Source organism: Lissotriton vulgaris, chromosome 1_1 (genome assembly GCF_964263255.1).
Source record: "Lissotriton vulgaris chromosome 1_1, aLisVul1.2, whole genome shotgun sequence".
In the NCBI taxonomy this organism is placed as follows: Eukaryota; Metazoa; Chordata; class Amphibia; order Caudata; family Salamandridae; genus Lissotriton; species Lissotriton vulgaris.
This window is the reverse complement of record NC_141685.1, coordinates 1,391,293,130-1,391,316,823: the sequence shown is the minus strand read 5'-3', so window position 1 is coordinate 1,391,316,823 and position 23,694 is coordinate 1,391,293,130. Positions and strand designations below refer to the sequence as shown.

General features: G+C 46.5%; 1 protein-coding gene across 1 annotated transcript in view; it reads right to left on the bottom strand.

The window, feature by feature from the left end:
* Positions 1 to 23,379, bottom strand: part of LOC147750557 (uncharacterized) — a 54,430-nt gene extending 31,051 nt beyond the window's left edge. The window contains exon 1 of the mRNA XM_086966918.1: positions 23,177 to 23,379. The gene's annotated coding sequence lies outside the window, so the exon portion shown is untranslated. The remainder of the gene's footprint in view (positions 1 to 23,176) is intronic.
* Positions 23,380 to 23,694: the final 315 nt, after the last annotated feature.

Below are 23,694 nucleotides of genomic sequence, written 5' to 3'. Positions count from 1 at the left end.
CCTCCAGCAAACATATCTCCTTCAGTCACACCACAGTTCTCCATTGGACGGACCACAGCTGCGTTCACTTTGTCTACAAAAAGACCACAACCCACAACCCACAACCATCCTCAACCTACTCTGCGAAGAAACTGGAACAAAATCACCATCGACCAGATCTCCTCATCGCTTCTTCAAAGCCCCCCTGCCCACTCTTCGAACCCCAACCAAGCAGCCATTAACCTCACTCAATGGCTAACCAACAGCGCCGACAACCTAGCACCTTTGAAAAAACGTCAAATCAAACTAGGCAGCAAAAACGCTCCCTGGTTCAACGATGATCTTAAGAAATCCAAGAAACTCTGTCACTCCCTTGAGAAGGCCTGGAAAAAAGACCCAAACACCAGCACCAAGGACGCCTTCAAAAACGCCACCCGCACACACCACCAACTGATCCGGACTGCCAAGAAAGCTGCACTTAAAGACCGACTAGACAACAACGCCCACAACAGCAAGGAATTATTCAACATCGTCAAAGAATTTACCAACCCCTCAGCCAACTCCAACGACATCACTCCCTCTCAAACCCTTTGCGATTCCCTAGCCTCGTTCTTCCACAACAAAATCGCAGACATCCACAACAGCTTCGACAACCAACCCGGAGACCAACCCACCCAACCTTCTGCCGTACCTTCACCCCCCTTGAACATCCTTAATGACTGGAACCCAATCTCCACTGAGGACACCATCCGCCTGATGAACTCCATCTACTCAGGATCCCCCACAGACCCATGCCCTCACCATATCTTCAACAAAGCAGACTCCATCATAGCACCACACTTCCGAGACGTCATCAACTGCTCCCTCAACTCCGCCACCTTCCCGGAAAGCTGGAAACACGCCAAACTCAGCGCCCTTCTGAAAAAACCCACAGCTGACCCCACCGAACTCAAAAACTACCGCCCCATCTCGCTCCTACCATTCCCGGCCAAAGTCATCGAGAAAGCTGTCAACAACCAGCTCGCCACCTTCCTCGAAACCAACAAATCCCTTGACTCCTCACAGTCCGGCTTCCGAGCAAAACACAGCACTGAGACCGCACTCATCGCAGCAACAGACGACATTCGAACTCTACTGGACAATGGAGACACAGTCGCCCTCATCCTCCTTGACCTCTCCGCAGCCTTCGACACAGTCTGTCATAGCACCTTCCTACAACGCCTCAGAAACATCGGATTCCAAGGAAAAGCACTGGAATGGATCACCTCGTTCCTTACCGGAAGAACTCAGAGAGTCCGCCTTCCACCATTCAAGTCAGAGGCCACTGAAGTCATTTGCGGCGTGCCACAAGGATCTTCACTCAGCCCCACCCTCTTCAACGTATACATGAGCCCCCTCGCGACCATCGCACGCCAACACAACCTCAACATCATCTCCTACGCTGATGACACTCAACTGATCCTCTCACTCACCAAAGACCCGAACACCGCCAAAACCAACCTACATGAAGGAATGAAAGAAGTAGCCAAGTGGATGAAGCACAGCCGTCTGAAAGTGAACTCAGACAAAACAGAAGTCCTTATCTTAGGTACCTCCCCCTCCGCCTGGGATGACTCTTGGTGGCCAGAGGCCCTTGGAAAAGCACCCATCCCGACGGACCACGCACGGAACCTGGGCGTCATCCTGGACTCCTCACTCTCGATGAACAGACAAGTCAACGCCGTTTCATCATCTTGCTTCAACATTCTTCGCATGCTCAAAAAAACATTTCGCTGGATCCCCACCGATACTAGAAAAACGGTCACCCACGCACTGGTCACGAGCCGCCTGGACTACGGTAACACCCTATACGCCGGTACCACCGCAAAACTTCAGAAAAAACTCCAACGCATCCAGAACGCATCAGCCAGACTCATACTAGACATCCCGCGTAAAGACCACATTTCTAGTCACCTGAAAAACCTCCACTGGCTCCCCGTCAATAAGAGGATAACATTACGCCTCCTAACCCACGCACACAAAGCACTTTACGAACTTGGACCCGAATGCCTCAACACACGACTTTCCTTCTACACCCCCTCCCGCCAGCTACGCTCCTCCAACCAAGCCCTTGCTGCTGTACCTCGCATCAACAAAACCACCATGGGAGGAAGATCCTTCTCCTACCTGGCAGCTAAAACCTGGAACTCACTTCCCATTCACCTTCGCCTCACTCAGAACCACCTAGCATTCAGAAAGCAACTTAAAACTTGGATATTCGACAAGTAATTCCCCACCCTTCCTCAAGCGCCTTGAGACCCTCTGGGTATGTAGCGCGCTATATAAATTATTTGACTTGACTTGACTTGACTAATGTCTAGTCAGAAAAGCCAAATGATATAACATCATACTATTTTAGTTAAAACCCTATCGCACTGCAAATCGGGAGCATACAATACCGCCCTAAGGTTAATGGTATGGGGATGTCACCCATAAAATAATATGGGTGTATTGAGGTGGTAGTTAGTGATTCATAGCTGTACAACATTCCAGGGGTATGTTGTCATTCAGGCCTGTTTTGTGTGTGTGGATAAACAGTATATAGCCTTCTCTGTTTTTTTTCAAAGAGTATTTTCCCTGGATTTCTAATCTTGTTGTCAAGTGGCTCAATGATGACCCATTTTATATTATTCGTCATGTGGTCCACTGATAAAAAATGTTCAGTCATTCTGGTGGTACTCCTCAACGAATATTGCTTCAGTGTTCACAAATTCTTGTTTTTGCTTTTCTGCCTTTCATTTCCACATAAAGCAAATTACATTTGAAGAGTTACAGTTGGTAGGTATTTTGATTGTCCACACTCTCCCCAGTTCTAAGTTTAGAGTTTTGGCGGTGTAAGCAAGGTGGCAGACACTGCAGTTCCCACAGGCAAAATGCCCTACAATATTCAGAAGACTCCAGCGGTTAAGGACAGTGGGCCTAGTTTCTCCACATTTCTTTGGGTGGGTAGACACCAAACTAGCTTTCAGGCTCCTTGCTAGTTTATAGGAAAACAAAGGGCACCTGTGCATACAATGCACCAATTTTTGTTTATGCCCTTTTTCACCTGGTTCGAAACTGTGATCAAAGTTGTGAAACAAGTGAGGGTGACAAGTTGCGATCATGATTTTCTAAAAGGGCGTTCCTGTTCTGATTTCTCGCTAATTTTTTTGCAGTTTTAATCATCTTCTTAGGATAATCACAGGCCTATAACTTTTCTGTGAGGGTCCTAGCTTGGCGGTTGTAGTCTGCCACTTTGCTACAGTTTCTAAGTCTGATGTACTGGTCGTATTAAAGGTTTGTTTTAGTGGTCTTGGATGGAAGCTTTCAAATTTGAGAAATCTGTTCTTGTAAGTTTGTTTATGGTATGTTTGTGTGTGTAATTTACCGTCCTCAGCTAAAATTGTTACATCCAAAACCGCTCTGGCAAGTACCACGCCTCTGGTGTAAGACTAATTCATTTCAGTGCGGTGGCCTGCATCACCGCACTGCAATGAAGTAACACATTATAGCGCCTGTCAAGCCGGAGAGCTGCTATTAATAAGCACTGATCAAAATCAGCGCGCCCTGCGGTTGCACTGTTCGCGACCTGGGGACTGGCTTGGCAGTGCTCCTCTCTGGCTCTATTCACCCACAAAGAGGAATGATTCAGTTCACCATGTTAATGTTAATAAAACGTATTGTGCGCACGAATACCCAGAGGTGACATGGCGCGGAGACCGAAGTCGCCCTGGTCAAAGCAATTCGTTTTAGAAAGCCATGTTTTGAGGTCTCTTCTTATGGTGATAAGTGAACCAGCATTTCTAAGTGGGAGGTAGATACGGTGGCATTGGTCAGCTGAGATAAAGTGAGTTTATTGTCGATCAGCACTCCCAGGTTTTTTTGCATTCTGAACTAGTTTTGGTAGTTCCCCCATATCCGCCAGCCACTAAAAGTCATCCCATCTGATTTGCAGATTCCCGAAGATCACCACTTCGGTTTTCCCAGAATTAAGCCTGAGGCAGTGGTTACTCATCCATTTATTTATTTCGACCATACAGAAACTGCATTGATGGGGAGGCTTGCCCTTTATACGCCGCCACAACCAACTGGGTGTCATCAGCGTATGACGTAACACTAAAACCGAAATCTTGGATCAACGGGTCAGTTCTGAAACATAAATGTTAAAAAGTGTCGGACTGAGCGATGAACCCTGTGGGACCCCACAAGGGAGGACATAGGGTGTTGATTTGGACTGGCCTAGTGCCACCGTTTGTCTCCTATCTTTAAGAAAGGAGGATAGCAGGGCTAGTGCCAGGCCCTTCACCCCTAGCGTTTCCAGCCGCACTAACAGTAAGTTATGATCCACTGTATCGAAGGCCACCGAGAGATCAAGAAGGATGAGGGCAGCAGCGCCCCCCCTATCCATCACCTTCCTGATTTTCTCGGTGGGCCTGATTAGTGCTGTTTCTGTACAAGATAGAGTCACAGATAGTCTGCAGTAATGAATGATTCTGCCCAATAGCATGCCAACAGACAGACTTTTAAGGCGGGCTGTTGCTGTGCGAGCGGGCAGAAGTTATGTTTTATTAAAGTTTGGCAGCCGCAGAGCTGCGCACATCACTAGTGTTGTGCTGCACCAATTGGTTCCTCAGCCTCCTGAGTGATGCGGAGAGTTTGGTGCATGTGCTGCAGCTGACTCTCATGAATGCTGCCCACACGAGTCCCTTGACTATACCGCGGCTTGCTGAGTGGCTGTCACTCATTGACTGTCAGGTATGTATCATTCTACAATGACTTATATATTTATTTAGGGTGTTGTCGAACTGGCTGCTGAGTCTGTTAGAGCTCAGTCTGCTCAGTGACTGCAGTCTGCTCTCCGCGACTCAGGCTGCACTGGGCGGGCTGGTTACACTACTCTTGACTTGTTAATGGGTCCTATTGACGACTGGCCAGGACACACAAAAGACAGACTAGAGATAAATCTGCAAGCGCAGCAGGCAGCAACCAGTGTGGAAATTAAAAGCCTCTCTGAGCAGATGCAATGAGACAGCCTTTTGCAGGAGCTACAAGGCCAAGAAAATCACCACCAGGCCTGCACAACATTGTTGTGCCGCGCAGCCGTAATGTGATGACGGCCGCAACCTGACCCGGACAGCCGCCACAATGGTGGTGCTTAAAGTTCAGCAGGCCGAGTGTAGAGAATGATTCTTTGGACGTTGATGGTGATTCGTTACCACCCCTAGCAACAAAGCAATATCACTTTTTTGAGCTTTTGTAACTATTTATTTAAGGAAGGAAATTGGAAAGCCGAGCAAGTTCCATGTTTAGTGACTTGTATCTGCCACTCGTTTCGGTTAGGAGCTGCAGAAGTACACCAATAATTGCTCTTCTAGCACCATCGGCCAAGCGATGGGTTTTTGTATAATAACTCACCTTCACCGATAGGCGTTACTTCAAGTTAAACATGTCTCTTTTTTAGTCATATTTTGGAATATTCTGTGGGCTCCCTCTTGTAGTGCCTCTACTTAATTTAAAAGAGCCTCTTCAAATGGAAGGACTTCGATGGGGATAGTTGTGGCAAGGGGGCAGAACGTGGATTTTTTTTTACAACCCAGTGTCACCCCTGTACTCTGTGTCTTTGGGAGTGTCTGTTTTTTCAAAAAAGACTTTAAGCTTCAGCTTTCTAAAGAACTCTACTAATTCGCAGTCTAGGTGGAATTTATTTGAACGGGCTGTAGGTACAAAGCCTTGTCCTTTGTTCAGGACCTTCAGTTGTGTATTTGTGAGTTCCACTGAGGACAGGTTAGGATTTTGTGTTCCTGTTGGTCCCTGGTTGTGTGTCTCTTGAAATGCTCCTTGTGTGTACCCCTGTCTGAATATCTTCCCAATGCACTTACGTGTCTTTCGTTTTCGTTCCCCTTGTCCTCCCCCTCTCTCTAAATAACTGAACCTTTGGTTAGGGGCGAAACGTTGTGGGGGGTCCTCTCTGAAATGGATTTCTCCAACTGTAAAATTGTGGGGGTTGTGGAAGTGGAAATGATGAGGTATTCCCACTGGATTTTGGAAGGGGTGACGTTCTGCCATGTTTGTGTCTATGGTCTATTCCTACTTCTCCCTCTTTTTCTGGGTGTTGGGTTTTATATGCAATTTAGTTCTGTAAGGCATAGCTTTTGGCCTGCTGTCACAAACCCATTGGAATTAGTGGATGCTTAGGTTCTTTTCTTTGGGGTGCATTGTAGGAAGGGTGGGCCTCTGCCTAATTGTATCATTGCCTTGTGGTGTAGTACTTTGCTTAGGGTATTGTATGGCCCTCTGCTGCAGCGCATGGTAATTACCTCCTCCTATATGTTGGATGTGAGCCGGCTGTTGGGTACTTGTGTAGATGCTTTTTCACTGAACAATGGCTGGGAAATTGGCTCTCATGATCTGCTACAATAATACCAAGAAAAAGGGTCAGAGGCAATTTTAAAGGCCTTCCACTGAGTAAATCCCCCTCTCCAATCCATCACAAAAAAAGTATAATCCCCCCCGGAGTCCCTGGGAGCCCGCAACGGGCCCCCGCAGGGTGTCTCCGCATGCCTTTCCGCAGCGGCATTGCCGCCACAGAAAGGCAATGGAAAATGCCCATGCTAATATGGCTGGCGGTGTCTGATAGACACCGCCACCATATTAAACCTTTTCTGCCCTGGCCGCAAGGCGACCGGGCGGGAAAACGGCGGACGGTCTTTCCGTCCGCTGCGGTCCCCCGCCATACTAATATGGCGGGGGGTCATTCCGGGTAGGATGGCGGGCGGATCGCCCCCGCCAGGCCGGCAGTGGCCACCACCAGCCTGGCGGGGGCGATCCGCCCGCCATCCTAATGGGCCCCTTAGTGTTTAGATCAATGAAGCTCCTTGTCCTTCCTGCTATTTTTTTCCATCCTGCTCCTTCTGTCATGATTCTACCTTGTCCTCTGTTCCAACTGACCTGGTCTCCCTACACCTGGGTTCTCCTTCACAGTTTCCATGAGTCACAGTCCCCAATTCAGAGGTCACTGTGCTCAACTGGTATAGACGTCTTTAATGGGTACTTCATCTTTCCCTTTAAAAGTTGCACGTACAAGACAGTGCAGTTGTCTGACTACAAAAGACATATTGTGGGCTTACCAAGAAAATAAAGGGCCTTGAAACCCTCCCATTCCTTTCCGATAGTTGGCTTTCCGGTCCCTCTCATTTGCCTATTTATTGTCCCAGCTTGTCAATCCTTTGATTGTCCCTCCCAAGGAGCATAGACTCTTTACCATTTGTTTTGATTGGCTGGCTTCTATGCTTTCACTGCTTGGTTTTCAAGCACTATATTTTTTTAGATGGGCCTAGCGCAGCTCAGGGAAAACGACCTCTTGGAATCACTCTGGACTTTTCACAAGCTTGTGCGTGTGGTTTTTTTTGTGTGCTTTTTTTCTATTGGCCTTTGCGTGCGAAAACAGCACACAAATGGGAAAAGGCGGGTGCATGTCCCACCTTTCCCAGGGAATGTATCTGCCCATGGCCCTTTGGCTTGCTGTTACGAGCAGCGGCGCGCAGGGTGCTATCTGTTTGGGTTCATATTTCAAAGGTTGTTTCAACTTTCGCTGCAGTGCTTTTTTTTGTATCAGAGGCGAGGCATGTTGCATCTCGCATACGGAACTGACTAGCCATGACTGTGGAAATTCCATCTAACCACTTCCAAATGATCTTTATTAAATCAAGTTGGCTTTATCGTTTATGGGACTTCGAAGCACTTTGCAGTTTCTGTACGGAAAGACTAATGGATGTATTTTTTGGGTTTGACGCCTGATAAACGTGTGGAAAGTGAGTGTGGTTTCAGCGTTCGCAAGCTTCCCACAGGCACTGCGTGCACTCATTGGGCTCCCTTTCCACTGCCAGGTTCCTGTCGGACTTGCCCTGCCGTTGCCTTTCGATAGCAGGCACCAAGGAAGTGTAAACTTTCGCAGCTAGCCGTAAGCCTACATCCTCTCCCCCAATGTTTCTGTTTACTTTTCCATGGGTCCGCACAAATGAAGGACCACAGATGAGTGGCTTTTGTTTGCTGTGGGCTTTACGCAAAGGATGGTGGGGTATTTGTGGTCATTTTTTTATACGTGTGTAGGGTCTGCAGGGATATGATGTCCTCTGTACAGTTTCATCCACTCACAAGGTCCCAAAGGCAAGACCTATTGGCTATGCCAATGCTTGTCTTTTTGGGTAAGCACTCCATGGGAGCACATGTTTTTCAGCTATCTCACCGGACACTTCTCTCCCCCTGCGCTGTGCAAAGGGAGCAGGGCTGGTTTAAGCATTTTTGCCATGAATGCTTTTGGTTTTGCAGTCTGGCCTTAACCTTAAGGGTACCCTTCCTTTTGATTATTTTTCAATTAACCTCGAAAGAATGAAGAACGGAGTTAGTTCTGCTGCGATTTGAACGTGTAAACCGAAGGTTATAAATACATTAGCAGTGTGGGGTTAATTTATTGAGCCCTCTAACTGCATCCCTTTAGTTTGCAGGAGGAACTTGCGTATGGTTGTACTGCTTCATACTTGGGCTGCTGTAACTCCAACTATAGAGTACCATTGAGCTTAACAATTACAACTGTAAAACCCACGCTGCAAATACAGCGGTCTCTCACGTTCACACCATATTTAAAGAACACACAATTTTTAAAAAAATAATAAAGTTGTATCTCATAAAAACCCACTGTAATACCAATCAAATATTTTAAAAATTCACACAAAGATTAACTGGCTTTAATATATGCTTGACGATTATTTGATAAATTAAGGCTGATAAAGGGACCTGAATCTCCTCGCCCCACAAGGATTGATTTGTTGATCGCCAAGCTGTTGGCATCACCTAAGCATGTGCCAGGCAACATCAAACAATTGCCTATACGAATAGTGAAGCCTAACCATTGTTGGACTCTGGGGCAGACAGAGAACTTCAAGGCCCACAATCCCACTGGGACAGCTCTGAAGTTGGAGCCAAATGCACTTTAAAAGCGATTTGCCTCCTCCACAATGCAGACTGATTGCTGGACCGAGGGGCAGACTGAGAACTTTAAGGCCCACAATCCCTCTGGGACTGCTCTGAAGGTGGGGCCATATAAAAAGCGCTTAGCTTGCCCCGCAGCTTTGGACAAGCCTGGGCATAGACTTGGCCAAGAGCAGTGGCGGATCCTCCATAGGGGCGTTTGGATGCCGCCCCCCTGCTTTCTCGCAGTGCAAGAAGGCAGAAAAATAAATGGTAATAACTACCATTTATTTTCCTGCCTTCGCGCACTGTGAGAAAGCAGAAGTTCCTGGTTGAGGAGGGGCGGTCCTGCTCGAGGGCAGGGGGGAGTGGCTTGCCCACTTTAGCTCATACGGACTGTTTGGGCAGCCTGAGGCTGCCCAAACAGTCAGTATTAATAACAGTGGACAAGCCACTCCCCCCTGCCCTCGAGCAGGACCGCCCACTCCCTTTTTCTCTATGTATGCTGCTGCCTACATAGAGAAAATGGCCTAGGTGGGGCGCGCCCGATGCGCCTCACCAGTTCCTATTGGCGGAGGGGAGGGAAGCTGTGCTTTTCGTGATGACGCGAGGAGAGCTGCCGCCGGGAATTGAAAAACACACGGCAGGAGTCTGGATCCAAATTTAAAGTTTTATTTTATATATATATATATATATTAGCCATTAAACCCCTCTCGCCTCCCCCCGCGCGACAACCCAATTTCAAATTCAATCCCTCCTCCCTCCCTGTAATGCAGGCCACGACTGGTCTCAACACCATTGTTATCGTTCTAAGAAACGCAAGCTTAGCACTGCTGTATTTATCAATTGGCAACTAGAGTGAAGTAATGTAAACTCCTTGAAATAAAAAAAAGTGTACGTTCCTTACTATATACTTATTTGTTAGTCCTTCGTCCATAGAAGTAAAGAAAGTCACGGGTGGAGCTGTGGGAACAGGTACTTACATACCGGGTCTGCCACGTGATCGACCTCTCCTCCAAAATCAATGGCAGTCTGACACTGACTACTCCATGGCAGCCATAAACAAGCAGAGCGTTCTTGGATCTCACCGTGTGCGCTCATTAAACAACTCCATTACCGGTATTGTAGGTTACCTTGGAGCAAGCCGCAAATCCGAAAACTGTGGCTCCACGTTCCAGCAGATTATTTGAAATTGTCCTCGAGGTGGGATTTACCCCTGCCATTGACCCTACAATGTAAAGGTTATTAAGAGTCGACTCACTACAGCGATGATTACAACAGTACAAAATACACTTTAGAGTTCTAAAAGTGTTGCGAAAAAATACGTACTTGAGACGTTTTTCTATAGACCTTGGCATGAAACGACTTGCTCACTCCTGGCAGTAGTAATGCAGACATGCAACAGACACTGCAGTATGCAATTCTGTCTTTCAGCGATGGGCCTGAAAAAGGACTATAGTTCTAGCAAGCTGCTCACTCGTGTGTGAAACATGCAGGTCAGCAACGCTCTGACTGTTGAGTTTAGTAGTTATGTTTTTTCAGATGCGAGTGCGCGCTATCAAGCCTCTGCCTGAGTAGTACTATTTGCAGTTGCTTGCTTAAATCACCCTGGCTGTTTCGTATGAACTAACACTCGTATATTTAGTAGGTGCTTGGAGGACATGTGCTGCTTCCCTCAATCGGGACATGTGTTCCCAGCTTGAGATCTGCGCTATAAACAAAGATTCCCCACTTACCCCCGCCCTCATTTTTTCGCCCCCACCTCTTTCCAACCCACCAGCCGCCACTGAGTATAACACCCCCAACCCAAATCCCACCAATGAAGTCAAATGATTGTGTACAAAATCCTTCATCCTGACCCCTCTTACATCTGCAGTCAGAGCAACTAATCACGAAATTTCAATTGTGGAGGGGGAATTGGGTTTAATTACCTATGGTGAAGTACTTGTTGAGGGCTTGAGGGGGCCTTCTATTTTTACACTACTAGCAGGAAACACTGCTTGTGGCATTGACTCTTGCCCAGTTGGTGGATGGAATGTATTGACAGCTGATGCTGATATTCATCAATCTCAATCACTGGCTGAAATTTTACAGCCATTATCAGCTAAGGGTAAAAAGAGGATCGGTTCAACACTAGGAATGTGAATGGATAAGAGTTCGGGTACAGTTGGATTCGATCTCCAAACTAGTGTCCAACTTGTTGGATTCTAGGTTGGATGCATATTTTAGCAAAACTGAAACTGATTTTTTTAGCTCCCTGGATAGTTGTTCCCAAAGCAGGCAAAGATCAAAGGAGCTATATTCTGGAGGTACAGGAGTCAACTTTATTAATCAGCAGGTTACCTATTTTAAGGAGGCCATTGGTTCACATCTGTTAACCTCTTCTCTCTCTGTACAAAGGTCTTTGACAGGCCCTCATAAGGCCACTGTACACCCTCCTATTGCTAGGCCTAGGGAACGTATTATAACAAAGGTCCAGGATACGCCAGCAGTCGATCCCTTGGGTGCTCCTGTTTCCAACTTTGTTAATGCACCCACAACAAAAGGCGTTTCTGTTTTGCATTTAACATCTGCCAGTTCTCATGGTCTGGGGCTGGGGCGTTGTGAAGGGCCACAGTCTCTAGCTAGCGGTAGTTTTCCTATAAGGGCATTAGACTTACCTCCTGAAGCCACCCAGTTTGTCTTGGTTTTGGCAAACGTTCTCCAACTCAAATCTGGTTGTGTAGAAAACTACTCCGAGCTGAAAAATAAAATTGTTCTCTGGATTGATGGTAGAATCAACAGGGGCTTTCCTTTACATTGTCATAGATACATGCTCAGAAATGTCCCCTTGGTAGGGAGAGTGCCTAAGATTTCAAAGGGAGATTGTATAGTAGTGAATTTTAACCATCCTTCTATAGCAGGAAACATTTTGCCCTTTTTCAACACTTCTTGTGGGGTTGATACTTCAATTCAGATTCTCGCATGGGTTTTTTATAGGCATAATTTGTTTCCTAATGCTCACTCCTCAGTTAGTGGTTGCAAAGCAGCACAGAACGCATTTGCCATATCAACATCTAATCAATTTGGCCTCCTGGGTAATTTGGAGAATTTTGACTGACTGACGAATATTGAACATTTAGATGGTTACTCAAATGATGACGTTGACTGTGCCCAGGTTCCCTTTAGGGAATCATATGACCCCCCTGAGAAAATATCTTCAGATGATCTAGACAACTTTAATTGGAATATCACAGGCATTGAATCAAAACAGAGACTTGGGTTGGTGTTCCTTTCTAAAGGGCTATAAGATTATTTTTCTTCAAGAAATTTGAGATTTTTCAAATTAGTTCCAACTTGAGGCTGTAGATCAATATTTACTCCCACAGTCCAAAGGGTTTTGGGAGAGCTAAGGGGGATTTACTTATTTTGCTCTTTGTTTGAACTGCAAAATTGATTAAATCTGTACTATATCTACCAGTTTGTCAGCTGTATTGCTTACTTTTTCTAATTCTATCAGTTTAATGGTTATGAATTTTTACAACTCGAAAAACTCACAACAGAACTCTGAGAATCTGTATTCTATAAAATCTTTTATGGGGTGCTTTAGAGAGAGGTATGGTTAACATATACCCCTGGCTTTAGTTGGAGATTGTAACTTACACTTATGTTCTACATGTCCCCTCGTCCCCAGTAAGCGTAAGTATAGTGAATTATTCTCCGGGCTGCATTTTAAGCAAAATTACCAGAGCCACATTATGAATAGTATTTTGGTTGAGTTTCATTTTTCTTTTGCAAATAGCTTGGGAGTGAATCCTCAAACATTCTTTAAAGGTTCCAACATTTATGGCAACAGGTTGTTCTTCAGTCATCGATTACATTTTGGTTTCAACTCCTATTATTTGGTCAAAAGGCATACAGTAATGTGGGACCCACAAAGTAACCATAAACCTTTAAAGGTCATTTTGGGTTGAAGCTTTATTCTTAGTCCGGTCAATAACTGGGCATTAGGCAAGGTGAAAGCCGCTGATCAAGGTCTAAGGCTAAAATGGAATAAAGTTATTCCGACTGCTTTTCATGGGACCCTAATGAAGTACTGCCTAAAGGATTTCGAAGGTTGTTTGGGCATTGATTCCACACCTGAGTTAATTTTGAACTCATATAATTCAATCTGTGAGAATGTGAAGAAAATCTTGAGTTTACCCTCAAAATCTAATCAAGATACTCAATGTCAGTGGTGTGACCACTCCTGTTCTAAAGCTCATCGGGATTTAGTAAGTGCTTTAAAATGGGTTGCAAGGTCACGATCTGGGGTGTCTTTCTGTAGGAAAATATACAAAGAAGCTAATAAAGCAAGGAAAAGGACTCTGTAACAAGAGGTCTGGGAATAGTTACAGTATGCTTGTGGTTTTAAATATGTAGTCATCTTTTGGGAAATCGTTAATCGTATTTTTTTTGTTTTCAACCCAGAAAAACTCGGCACGTCCTAAAATCTCACGAGATAAATGGGTTAGTCATTTTGAGGGGGATCTACAATTTACCTGCTTTTATCCCCTCTAGCATTACCCTTCCCGAACTGTCTAAGGATTCCCATGTGCAGGTTTCACTAAAGGAGGTTATTGAGGCTAATAATTCATCCTCGAATAATAAAGGCCCAGGCCTGCTGATTTATTTCAGACAGGGGGTTCTCTTTCTGCTCCTGTTCTTACTATCACTATTAATACTGTATTAGTTTATGGCCTCCCTGAGTCAAGGTCCAAATCTGTGATAGTGCCTGTGTTTCAAAGGGGAGACCAGGATGACCCCTGCTGTTACAGGCAGTTCTCCTCAATAGATTCAGTGGTCAAGATCATGGGGCATATAGTGGTTAACAAGCTGACGACATGGGTCTTGGAAAATAAGGTTCTTTCTGATATTCAGTATGGCTTCAGATCAGGCCTAGGTATGATTAATCAATATTAATAAACCTTCACTTAATCACAAACAAATACACTGCAGTCAAAAAGGCTTTGTTATATGTAGCATTTATGGACCCTAGTTCGGTGTTTGAGTTAATAGCGATAAACTGTGGAGTATTATGATCTCTATGGGGTTTCAATTGGAAATTGCACTTTTATGCGAGACTACCACAAGTATTTATCAGCTTATTTATTTATTTAGTTATTTATTAATTAAGCTTATTGAGCGAGACAGCTACCCAAAAAGGCTTTCCCGGCGCTGGAAAGGCAATGTGCTAGGGAGCCAACGTTTCCATCGATACAGGCGATTATTGATTGAAAAGCCAGGTCATGATGGCTCTGCGAAAACGGACATAGCTGGTCTCCATGCAGATACTCAAAGGAAGAGAGTTACACAGTGTGGGGCCTAGGTGAGCAAAAGATCTGCCTCCCATTCCAGCGAGTCTGATTCTAGGCACACGGAAAAAGCCTTGGGATGAGGATCTGAGGGAGTATAAGTATGGAAAAGGGATTGCAAGTATAGGGGAGGAGTGCCCAATTTGATCTTAACCATGTAGCTCAGGGTTTTGAATTTGATACGACTCTCTACCCTGAGCCAATGTAAATCACGAAGGTGACCGGAAATATGGGCTGTTCTGGGAATTTTACACAGCAATCTTGTGGCGGCATTTTGAACCAGCTGTAGTCATCTTGTCCCAGCCTTGTTAGCCCCCAAGTAAAGGACATTTCCGTAGTCCAACTGAGAAGTTATAAGGACATGGACCACAGATTTTTGCGTGTCGCTTGGCAACATCCAGATGATTTTCTTTAGCCATCGCAAGATGGTAAAGCAGATGGCCCAGACCTTATTGACTTGATGGTGCATAGTCAAAGCATTGTCAATAGTGAAACCCAGGCTGCGTACTTGGTCTGAAGGAAGAGGGAGGGTACCCATCTCAGAAGGCCAGTGTTTAGAGCTCCATAAGTCGTGTCTTTGACCCAGAATTAAGACTTCGGTCTTACCATCGTTCAATTTAAGTAGATTATTGTGCAACCAGGTGCAATTTTCCCTAAGCCTGGCTGCAGGAGGGATGTGGGGCCCTGGCCAGGGTCTGAAAGGGAGAAAGAAATCTGAGAGTCATCGGCATAGGTGAAAAGAGTGAGACCTGCTTGTTCCGCGATATGAGCCAGTGGTTTGACATACAGGTTGAAAAGAAGGGGGCTGAGCACAGGGCCCTGGGGGACTCCATGAGGAGACGCATGAATTTTGGACGTTGCTGTGTTGGAAAAAATTGGAACGTGCGATGTGTAAGGAAGGAAAACAGCCAACTCATAGCACGGCCACGAATGCCCATCAAAGATAATGTCTTTATGAGTATGGCATGGGAAATAGTATTGAATGCTGCGCTGAGGTCGAGTAAGATCTGTACAACTGTGTCTCCCCTATCTAAATGTTAGCGCAGGTTCTCCGTGACTCCCAACAGAGTAGTTTCAGTGGAGAAACCGGGTCGAAAGCCAGAATGTGAGGGATGAAGTAAGTTGATGGCCTCGATGAACTGGGCGAGATGGGAATGGATATGCCTCTCAAGAATCTTCGAGAAGGCTGGTAGAAGAGAAATGGGGCGGAAGTTAGATAGGACAGTTGGGTCGGCCATGGGCTTTTTCAGAAGAGGTGTCACCATGGCATGTTTCCAACTAGCCGGGACAGTTGAGTCTTGCAGGGAGAGATTGAGGGTTTTACAAATCATGGATAGATTGGAGTTGTCCAGTTGTTTTAGTATAGGGATGGGAAGTGGATCATTAGGTGAGCCAGATTTCACTTTGCCTAGAATCTCGGTCAGGACATCTTGGTTGAGACATGGCCATGTATCCAGGTATTCCTGAGTACAAAGCAAGTGAGGTGTTGCGAAACAACTTGTGTATATTCAACTGTAAGTTCTGAGGCCTATTACAGTGATGTTTAGCTATGTCCTGATAGATAGTTTCAATTTTATTTGTGAAGAATTGAGCTAGTTCTTCACACTGGTTGCTGTTCGGGGGGGAGGTTTGGCTGTGTTTGCGGAACCCGCTAGCTCTTTTACCAGTCCAAAAAGTGTTTTGGATTTGTTCGTGTCCTCAGTGATAGTTCTGGCGACATAGCTGGCCCTAACAGTGGTGCAAGCTTTGTGATATAGTTTTAATTCTTTTTTGTAGGCGTCCCTGGATCCAGGAGAGTAGTCTTTTCTCCAGCTCCGTTCAAGGTGCTTACATTTAGATTTTGCAATTTTTAGCGATTCATTGAACTAGGGAGCTGGAGTTTTGTGGTCTTTCAATTTTTTCTGTGACGGGGAGGCAGGTGGTAATGGCATCCGTGAGCCAAACATCAATCTTTCTTGATAAGGTTTCAACATCGCCTCGAACAGAGACAGTATTGAAGAAATCTGGAGGAAGATGAGCATCTAAGACATGATTAAAGGTGTTCATGTCTAATTTTTTCCAATCTCTAAAGCGGACATTTAGAGTAGCGCAAGGGGTGATAGGGGCAACAGAAGGGGCGAAACTAAATTTGGTTAAAAAATGATCCGACCATTCTAGGGGCAGTGCAGGAGAGCAGCGAATGTGGGGAAGATTGGAGAAGATCGGGTCAAGAAGATGGACGACTCTGAGTGGTTCCTGAGTTGCAGAGTATGATATTCATAGCAGCTAGATCAGCTATAAGATTGCTGCTCGTAGGATTTCTTGTGTCCTCTAGATGTAGGTTTAGGTCTCCAAGGATTGAGAAATTATGTGAATTCACGAGTAGAGAAGCTGCAAGATTTGGGATTTGTAAGGCCCACGAGGACGAAGGACCCGGTGGCCGATAGACTAATAAGCCTGTGAAAGTAAAATTAGGATGTAGTGAGAGTTTGAAGAGAGCAGCCTCACAATTCGAAAAGTTCAGCAGGACAATGTTGCATTGTAGAGTATTTTTAAAAATTATTGCAATGCCTCCCCCCATTTTATTTAGCCTGTCTTCCCTGACAATAGCATAATTAGATGGTAACGCTTCGGTAATGTCAGGGCCAGAGCTAACATGAAGCCATGTCTCAGTAAGAAACAGAGCGTCCGGTAGTTCGTTGGTTAGAGGATCAAAGATGTCCCATTTATGCTTGGGTAAGGAGCGACAGTTGAGGCTGAGAAAAGTGAAATTCAAGATAGGCTTTGTCACAGGTGAACCACAGCGGCACAATTGTGGTTGTTGGACTTGGCCTTTCCCCTGACATGTTTCGCTTTTGCCCCCCCTAATCTGAAAATGTCTCCCCCATGGGATAAAACCTGTATAGGCCATGAGTGGTGTGAGACACCTTGTTAAAATTGTAATGCTATGTAATGGTGTGAGCACTTGTAAATTTCCCCATTTTAGAACTGCACCTGACTAAAATGTATTGTGTGTAAAATGGATGCCATGGCCATGGGTTTTGCCACCGGACTGCCATAGGTCAGTGGTCTAGGTAATATTACCCAGCCACCCCTAGCTTTTAGAGGGAAAACCTGGCACCCAGGGTGCTCACCCCCTCCCCTTGAGCCAGTTTAGGCCAGCTTTGCTAACATTCTAGAAGGTTCTGTCACTGCCTGGGAGGAGGGTATAAGTAAGAGGGATGTGCCACCAGAGAGTCAGTCAGCGCTGGGACAAGAAAGAGAGGGGACCTGCTGCGAGGTGCTACCGCCACATGGGCCTGTGAGCTGGGCCCTGCACCCCTAGACCCCCCCCCCCTCTGGTGTCCCCCGGGCCCCTGACAAAGGAGGGCCCCATTCCAGGTTACTGACGCTGTTTGATCCAGGTACCACGCCAGCGCTGCGTGGGAGAAGCGCCCAGGAGGTGAGGAGTGGGACTGTCTACCCCCTCTTGTGAAGCTGTGACCCTGTGGATAGCTGGGTCGTGAGGGGCTGCCTGGAGGAACTGTTGCCCCTTGTGAGGTACTGCCTGGCAAGCGCTATTCTGGGGAGGTTGATGCCCCCAAGGAAGTTGTGGCCCCCTGTGGAAGCTCTGACGCTGTGAGGGACTGCCTGCATAGCGCAGTGCGGGGAAGCGCTGGGGCTGGTGTGGCCCCCGGAGTGCTGTTGGCCCTGGAAGCTGTGTGGGCTGAAGGAGGAGCTGTGCTCCGTGAAAAGCGCCCTCTTTCTGAGGGGAATAGCGCCGCGCGTTGGCGCGCTGATTTGGTGTTCGAAATAATTAATTAAAAGGGAGCCTACCCCTTATTGCCGCCGAAAATCACCGCCGCAGCCCGGGCTCTGTGGAGATTGCGCCTGGAGCCGAAAATCACTGCCGGGGCCCGGCGCTGCCAAGGGGACCCCCGCTGTGTTGGGCGTCGTCGCGGCGGCCCCCGGTGCCAGGAGAGGGCTGCGCTGGGCCCTGAAGCCGGCCTGACCCGCATCACATGGCTGGGGCGCCAGTGACGTCTTCCGCCATGCCCCCAGCCACTCCGCACACAGATTGGCCTGCGCGGCCGGGCCCCTGGAAGGCCGCGCAGGGATTGGCTGCCGGCCGGCAGCCAGACAAGGAGAGCCGTCCCGAAGCCCTGGATCCCCGTGAGGGAGGGGGACCCAGGTGAAGCGCCGGTGTGGGGCCCCCGTAGTTTGGAGGGAACCCCGAGAGAAGTGACCGGAGAGTGAGTCCACCCCGCCGGTCTGTGCCCAGAGGAGCAGCCGAAAGAGGCCGGAAGAAGCTCCGGCGGAGCTGTGGTGTTGCGGGGCTCCCGTGGTGAAGAGGGAGCCCCGTTTGTGCTTGCAGCCTCGCGGAGGCTGCCGTCAAGTCCCAGGTCCCCGGGAAGAAGGAGGAGGCCGGCTGTTGTGAGGAGGGGGCATCGAGACACGGGTTCGGTGCCTACCCCGCCTCTGCCTCAGAAGCCCGGGGAAGTGCTGCTGCAGGCGGGGCTCTCCTGAGCTAAAGAGAGCCCCGCCTCCCCTAACGAGCCGGCTAGAGGAGCAGAGTGCCTGCGGGGCTCCCGTGAGGACGAGGGAGCCCCGATTGTGCCACGCGGAGGCCGTAGTGAACCCCCTTGCGCTAGCTCTGTGCCCTAAGTTGTCTAGCTGGCCCCAGAGACCAGCGCCAACCCCGACATCCGCCCGAAGTGGTGTCAGAAGTTCCCGGGTCAGCCCTCCGAACAAGCAGCACAAGCCGTGTCGGACCGGGGCTACGGGAGGATTGCAGACCGTAAGGTATGAAGCAAAGGGTATCAGGCAACACAATTTTTAATAAACATAGAATCAGTGCAAGTTTTAAAGCAGCTAGCGGCGTCTGGCTAAAGCAGGCTGCCACGTCACGTACAGTGAGATTTGTGCTTAGAGCGGAATGGTCTGTATCATTCGGATTAAAGAGAGGGGTTCCTGAGGGGTGTATCCTTGTTGCTTTTCTTTTCACCCTCTATATAAACCAGTTAGAAAACGTTTGACCGGGGGTTGACATGATTAGCCCTATGTTGGTGGTCGAGCAATGCCTGTATTACTTTACCCGGATGATACTGTCTTATTACGAAAAAAAATTATTAGGAAGAATGGCAGTAGGTCTCCAAAGTTTATTGGATTCGTTTGTGGCCTTTATGGATTCCTTGTATTCATCTACCAACTTTAGGAAATTTCATGTAATGATGATTGGTCCTAGACACACTAAATTGTGTATTTTCAAGGTGAAACACAGCGTAATCAATAAAGACGATGTATTCCCGCATTTAGTGTTATTTGACTCCTCTAGTACTTGAGCTCCACTTTTATAAGCTAGAGCCATGAGTTTTACGAGATCGATTTTTTGCCAACTTTGAATTTGCTTCCAGGCTTGACAATAGTTCTATTGAGGCGATTTTAAAGATTTATGAGGCCATATGTGTTTCTATTACCTCTTAAGGAAGTGATATTTGGGGCCTGTTAACATCCCTTATCTCCAAACTGCAGAGAACCAATTCTTGAGAAGGTTATCATGTCTCCCTAATAGCTCTGCCTCTTATCATCCACAAAGAGCTGGGAAGTTGGTTTTCTGACCGATATTCTTTACAGGCGACCTCTTTTGCAAAGCATCTTGGTTTGGCTGAATCCAGAAGCGGAGTTAAATTGACTGGTTATTAAGGACTGTCTCTTTGGACGAATCAATAGAATTCCTTGGTTTTCCTATGTTAAGAGATATTATAAGGAACTAGGACGACCCGAAATGTTCGATGACCCTGAAAAACTTGTTATGGACGATTTGCTCTGGACAAAGAAAAAATTCATGGATCTCTACATGTTCAATACAGCAAAACTGGAACTAACCAAAATGTCTGTTAGGTCTTATATTATGCTGAAACTGTGCCTACTCTTGAACATTATCTGTGTTTACTGCTTTCATTGACTGCATCACCGTTTTTCGATAACTAGGTACAGACTCAATACGATTCACCATCTACTGATAGTACATAGAGGATGGCAAAATGAATACTCTCTGGAACCATGTGCCTGTGATAAGATTTTGAAACAGGACACCAGTTTCGAAACTGTTTTGTTATTTTTTAAGAACTTGTGCAAAAACAATTGCTATTCCACTTTTGGTATGTATTTTACTCAGGTTAAACCTGTCTTATCATATTTAAAATTCTTTTCGGATTAACCTACCCGTTTTTATGTGGCTTGTTTACTTGCAGGTGCAGACAGATTGAGAAAAATCAATTGGTTGATTATGATGAATTGATATATTTGAAATTACTAGGATATAATAACTATTTATAAGAATCATGGCCACTTATTTTTATATGGTAAATGATCGATTCATATTTGTGTTTTAGGAGATATGATATTTATATACTGGGCGGACTCATTCGAGTCGCCCAGTGGAGGGCTCATATTTTTAAGTGGGAGGTGTGGCCTCTATGCCAAAATGACTGTTGCGCCGCTGAAGAGTGCAATGGGTACGAAACACGTCCGGCGTGAATCGACAGGCATGCTGTAAACTGGATCCGCTCGCCGATCTGGCTTTTACCTCAGGAAGGTTGCTGCAGTGGATGTCAGAGTGCGTCTCCAACAGGTAGGAACCTTGGAGCTTTGATATATATATATATATACACACACACACAAACACACACATACACACATTCTTTTAACACCTTAGCTGCTTTGGAACGTCCAGCTCCAGTGCTGAACGTTCCATTGCGCAGGTGCAGCTGGAACGTCCAACGGCCGACGGCAGCACTCCCGAGGTAGTGGTGCCGTCGGCCGCTGGTATAGGCGCAGCACTTAAGAGGCTAACAAGACATATTTTATTGTATGCATGGTTGTTATTATTTATGTTTTTCTTTCATAAAGAACCAGATAAAGAAATATATTGATGTTGAAGCCTAATCATTAACATGGGTAAATCCCAAGCACAAAATTGTAAATGTCGCCCTCACAGGAAGCCCATGAAGGCATGGTCAGTCACAGATATAATCTAGCCTCTTAAAGTCAACTACAAACTAGCCTACGAGATTTTGAAACCTTTGCAGTTTTTCCAACTCTAAACTCTCTTTAAATGAGAAAATCTCTAAAACTGTTGTTTTTTTCTATCTCAAATTGGTCAAAAGCGGTTTCTGTATTTCAAGCCCAAGTTACCCTCCGATTGGCCCAGTCTAGATTACACCACGGAGCTTACCTTTATTTCCTCAATTCACAACGGAAACCACTTACGAGTCTCCAAGGAGGGTGAAGTTGGGGAGTGTGTGATGGGTGATCCCATGGGAGGGAGAATATCAATTTTTTGGTGTGAGAAAGGCTTGAAGGGCAGGTGAGCAAGACTCTCCAAACAAATTGATCGTTTTAAAAAACATATAGAGTACTAAAGCTGTGACCCACTCTAACACTTGAAGTTTTGATCATATGTCAACAGTGCTGAAAGCTCGCCATAGACACCCATGCCTGGCGAGTACAAGCTGAGACTTGTATACTTTACATCAAGCTTTCGACAAGACCACCTCTAAATTTTGTGTATTGGTCTAAAGTTATGATTCACTAGATAACTCCACATCCATCTAATCCAACAGGCCATTGAGCAAGAAAGAAGTCTCAGTGCAGTGAGCTCCCTTCGGGAACTGTCCACTTTGGGATATTAAAAAACAAACTGGTTTTCTGAGTTTCTGCACAGTCTTTCACACTCGCTTTTCAAACAATCACCTGGAGTGCAGGGGTGGCAACTATCAGCATAGGGCTGGAAGGCCAAATAAATGGTGATAGTGTGCTTTGTAAGCAACCTTGCTCTACCCATCACATACTACCCTAGCCAAGTCATCAAACACTTCCCATGACATCTAACCTTGCTGAATACCACAAACCATGCAATACCTATAACCCTGCACTCTATCTGTGACATCTGCCAAGCCACAAAGCTCTGGCCAATTAACCCATCTTGCCATGCCCCAGGTAGAACAAGAGAGTAATTAGTACTTGGAAATAGTGCTCATCTCTGGGAGATAGTGAACCCATCAAAGTTACATTGTGGCCATCGGCTAGATCCCGGACAATGTCATCTAACCATGGCCTACCCAGCAGCTTCAAATCACATTTGGCCCATGACTAGTTGTCCTGTGCCTCACTGGCAGTACTTCCCCTGACACCTGTTAACCCATTCCTGCCCATGAACTCAGCTGCAAATCCCACTCAGCACAAGCCTTCTACTCCTGCCATTACACCTAATAACCCAGCCCTTACCAAAGCCCATAGTCCTGGCTCATACCTACTAATCCAGCTCGTCATCAGTCGCACAACTCTATCGTCCCCTTCTAGTCCTGCTATTTACACCTACTATTCACAGCCTTGCACTGCAGCTCAACTTCTGTCTACTAATCATGCTATGATACGTGTGCCAACGAAGATTTTATATATATATATATATATATATATATATATATATATATATATATATATATATATCCACGTCCACTAATTCTGTCACTCACATCTACAAACCAAGCTTTACCCATCAGCTGCTCGCCCCCCTCAGCCCAAATATCCAACTCACGACCCTACCACTACAACCCAATCATTTGTGCACACACTTGATCCAGGTCCTTACACCTGCTAACTGGTTGCATACCGCCTTTGCGCATGTCCCTAGCCCTGTATCAATCTAATACCTGTTGTGGGTTTTTTTTCTTGAGGGTTTTGAAGTCTATCGTGACACATGTCATGGATATGAGGTAATTTTAGTGCTGTATAAATAGATGCGCCCTCGACCTGCTTGAGTCCTTCTCTCCCGAACTGGTCTGCTCTGGGGGGTCCACCCTCCGCACGTCTGACCCCCAACCCCGGAAGGTGCAAAAGAGCCGACGCGTCCTTCCTACCTGTGAAGTCATCACTGGGATGTGCTGGGCAGTGAGGGTACACAGAGTGCGTTCTGAAGATGCAGACTGTGGCAGCCGCAAATCGAGTTCTTGGGAAGATTGTAAGGACTGTGGACGCTCTACAAGCCCCTTCTTCTTTCCGACCCCAGCGCGCAGTGCGCGCCTTCAAGCCCCTCTAACCCGGGAAGCCTTTGTTCATCCCTGCAAGGGAGAGCGGGAGGAGGAGCCAAGAGGAAAGGAGGGGGGTTCCATCTCTCGGATGAACACAACCTTCTACACGCTGTGTAGACACACACACTCTTCCTTCATAAAACACAAAGAAGCGGTCTTTATTTGGGAACGATGTGCAAACATCAGCAACTCCGCAAGATAGGAAGGTGCGGGGTTGGACTGTGGGCTTCGAACCAGAGCTGCCCAGTGTCATCTGCCGTACCGCCAGCTCAGATATTTAGCCAACAGCAGGCTGCATAAAAAAATTAGCATTTTTACCTTTGACACTGTTAGCTAAACAAGTCGAC